Source organism: Pteropus alecto, unplaced genomic scaffold (assembly GCF_000325575.1).
Source record: "Pteropus alecto unplaced genomic scaffold, ASM32557v1 scaffold134, whole genome shotgun sequence".
NCBI classification, from domain to species: domain Eukaryota; kingdom Metazoa; phylum Chordata; class Mammalia; order Chiroptera; family Pteropodidae; genus Pteropus; species Pteropus alecto.
This window is the reverse complement of record NW_006436283.1, coordinates 7,762,903-7,767,187: the sequence shown is the minus strand read 5'-3', so window position 1 is coordinate 7,767,187 and position 4,285 is coordinate 7,762,903.

Here is a 4,285-nt window from a genome sequence, read left to right as displayed (position 1 = left end):
CCCGCTCCCCCTCTCTGTCCCTCTCTGTCTCTGTCTCTCTCTTCCTCTCTCTCTCTCTCTCTCTCTCTCTCTCTCTCTCTCTCTCTCTCCACACCCCCCCGCCCCCTGGCTCTCCGCCACAGAGTAAATGATTTATTTATAGGAACAGAAAAGAACTGAATTGGGAAGTGACTTTTTTTTTTTCTTTCAAATATTGTCAGCATGATTACTTGACCTTTGAGATAGACTAAGGAATAAAAAGGAAGGATTCTTTCTTAAGCTTTTCTTCTCAGAAGGCCTGACACCAAGTGTAGCTAATTGTCAGCAGCATTATGAAATTCTAAACCCACCCCATGAACCTTTAGTTAGAAGCAGACTTGGACCGAAAATGACTCAAACAAACTTTCCTTCTTCCCTCCTCCCCTTTCCCTCTCCCGTTTTGGTTGTTTGCCTTCCGTCCATTGTATGGCATCCAAGATTTCGCATGGAAACACCCCATGGCTTGCTTTTCATTGCAGGTTAAAATCAACTTTAATTTTGTTATTTTGTTCCCCCTAAGATGTCGCCCATCCCATTAAAATGATTAGGTTTTTCTTTTGAAGAGTTACCTGAGGTAAAAGTCTAATTGGCACATTGGCCTCTGAAAAATGATGCCAAAGGCGGGAGTGGTACCAGCCAAGCTGATCCATTGCAAGAAGCCGTCATAGTGGGGGCTCGATTTCACGCCATGATTTAAGACACCACGTGCTCAGCTCCGATGATAAAGCATCTCTGGTTGTTAAGCATTGGAAAATGGGGCTGTGTTTCCTCAATAGAGAGGAACTAACCGACATTAAATATCACATTTATGCGCATAACAGCCATATATCAGATGACAAAATGTAACAAAGGTTCCTGCTAGAGAGAAGTTTAACGCCTAGTTGAGCTGAGTTCAGAATTTTGTGCTGCCTTTTGTTCATTATTGGAAGCTCCAGCACTGTGCCAACAGGACTTACAAAACCATCCATTTAATGGTTTAAATGAAATTATGTTTTACAAACTGGGTTTTCAATGTGGTAATATGATGCATTCAACAGTGTTTAAAGAGGAGACATAGGAAAAGATTTAAATAGCGGCTTCATATGTTTTCGTAGCGAGACAAAATGGCACTTTACGCTCAGTGGTGTATTATAACGGAATATGACTAGTGATTAAAAGATTGTTTTTAACCAGACCGGAGTAAATTACTGTACTACCCCATTTTTTGTTTTTGTTTTTGTTTTTTAGAAAAAACTTTATTCAACACTGGTGAGGATGCAAAGAGCTAAGAGAGTCCAAATTAATTAGACGATCTTTCTGTTTTACTTTTCCACCCTTTACAAAACTCTGTATCAGAGAACAACGGAGACGAATCCCGACAAATGTGTGTCTTTGCAGTGACAGCTTCTCATTATTAAACATTATTATGTTCTCAGCGTCTCCTCAGGAGATAATTGACGTATGCGCCAGCAGGAGTGTCAGGGGTTTGAATCAGAACTAATTCCAAGGATCATTATATCAGGGCAGTTTCTATTTCTGCCTTTTCAGCATATAATGCAATTGGGTTTGATTCTTTTTCTTTGGACCCTAATACCTGACGTCATTTTGACATTAAAGGACTTCCCAGTAAGAATGGAAAAGGATTCAACTGCTAGCCCATTGGTTCTCTGAATTTAAGAAGAGAAATGCAGAATCATCTTTGTATCTTTGTATCTTTGGGACTCACCATCCCAATTAAAAGATATTCTTAAACCAGTACAGTCTACTTAATTCAGTATTTGGTTCTCGAAGTTTAGAAGGCATACTGTCTGTCAGCGTTGCATGCTTCTTGATGTTAGAGAATGTTCTCTTTTGTCTATTCTAAAAGTCTCTTGTCCCAAGCTAAGTGTGTGTGTGTGTGTGTATGTGTGTGTATGCGTGTGTGTGTGTGCATGTGTGCGTGTGTGTGTCCTGGGCGGTCTATTCATTTTAGTCTTTTTCAGTTAGTCTTTGTTTTAGTTTTTCTAGGAGCATAAAGAAAGGAACATATCTTTTGAGTAAAACAGATATATATTTAAATTCCAGTTCCATTCCTTTATAGACATGTCAGGGAATTGACTTAACACCTCCCCTCTGGATCTCACTTAATTTTCTCATCAAGAAAATCAAGATAATTTGATGAGATGTAGAAAATGAATATAAATGAGTATAAATCACCCAGCAGAGTTGGCACATATTGGTCACATTAAACAAAAGTAATATTAATAACAAAAATGTCAATACCTACAATAATCACTTTTATCCTGTTGGAAGTTCTGTTTCGGGAATCCAAGCAAGCTGGTTTTATCACCATAATATTTGCTGTCAGAATAACTGACAAACTTTCTGTCTGGTTTTATCATTCATATACTGATCTAACTCATTAAGTATGCTAAAAATGATGTCTGAAGCATAGAGCCTCCTAAGTTCCATTAGGTTGGTTTTGAAGTCGATAAGGTGTTTCAAACCCCTTTCTTCTATTTATTTAGTAATCTTAGAGCTCCCAGAAAACTGTTGAACAGTCATTAAGAGAAAACGGCGTCACATGAAATCTGCTGACATCAGTGGTATCAATGAAGTTTTGCCATGAGCTAAGTCCTGGAGCTTCCTTCATTTTCGCCATGCACTGGACTATAACAAGTATGTTTGGGTTCTTGGAAGTGCATATGCAGAGATGCCTCCACCCATAGGCAGAGAGCTGGAGTACAGGCTTGGCCAGCGTCTGTGGCCAACGATTTTTGCCTCAGAAGCTTAACATGTCCTTCTTTAAACAAGCCCTCTAATTTAATATCATGTTGACACGTTGCCATTGCTGATATTTTCCAAAACAATTTCATCGTAAATGCCCATTTGCTGATGAATGGATAAGCAGAACGTGGTATTACAATGCAATGCTATACGTTAGTAAGAAAGGAATAGAGTGACACATATGACATAGATCAGCCTCAAAACCATATGCTTAGTGAAAGAAGCCAGCCACAAAAGATTATATAATGTGTGATTCCATCTCTATGAAATATCCAGAAAATGAAAACCTATAGAGACAGAAAGTAGATTACTGGCTGCCTGGGCTTGGTCTTAGGAAGGTGGGCACTAGGAAGCTCATGCAGAAGATGAAAACGTTCTAAACCTAGATTGTGATAATGCTTCCGCAGCTTGGTAAATTTACTCAAAATCTTGACTTATACAGTCAAAAGGAGTGAATTTTATGGTAGGTAAATTATGCCTCAATAAAGCTCCTAAAACAACAACAGCAATTTCACACGTGTCCCTTTCCCTCCAAGTTCATCCCGAAGGAAGAACACTTTCTCGTCTGGCACTGTCGTCTGCTGTGGCAAACGCAGGTCAACTTTACGAGGCCATCGTAAGGAAAGCACCGAGGCTGGAGCCCTACGTATGACATCGGCTTGGTTAAATTGGTGCTATTGGAACGCACCCGCACGACCGCGTGCCTCTCACTTGCTATTATTACTGAAACAAGTGGTGAAATGTATAGAACACAGGTTCACATAGCTTGAAACATCAATGTTGGGACTTTTGTGTAAATTATCTTCATTACTTCTTCCATTTAACTTTCTGTCTAAAATGTTGACCCAACCAAGAAAAAAACAAAAAAAACAAAACAAAACAAAAAAACCGTAAGGGAGAGTCGGTGAGATGTATTTATTTATTTGTGTTTGCAATGCCCTCTCTGTCAGATGTTTTACAGATTAAGAAGGGAGGGAGAAGTTCTGCACGAGGGAAAACAAAACTAAGGCCAAGTTTTCTTTCCGTCATTACTCCCCCTGCCCACCCTCAATCCCCTTCCCTTTCTCTCTTTCTCTTTTTTTTCCCCAGCCCCATATTGTGACTTTGACAAATGACAATGCAAAAAGAGAATTTATGTTGGGTCTTGGAGATTAGCACATTATCACAAGCAAAACAGAGCCCTCAGCCTCCGCCGCCAGGGAGCAATTGAAAAAGTCTTTGAATGTGATGCATGGGTCAAGATCCATTTCTGAAGAAGTGAGGATGCTGACATGCTGGGACAAGGCTGGATAAAAGCCCGTGGAGAGCCAGGTGAAGACACTCAGGGCTGGATGAGGCGCATTTAGCCAGAAAGCTCATTCTGGAAAGGAAAGAGGAACCGAGGAGCTCCCCGAAGACCTCGGTGTTGAATGATTTAAGGCTACCTGTAGGAAATGCCTTTTGCTTTATTGCTTTTTAGTCTCCCTTCTTTTCGGGGGAGTTGGGGGCGGGGGTGGAAGAAGCACAACGCAGACCTCTTCCT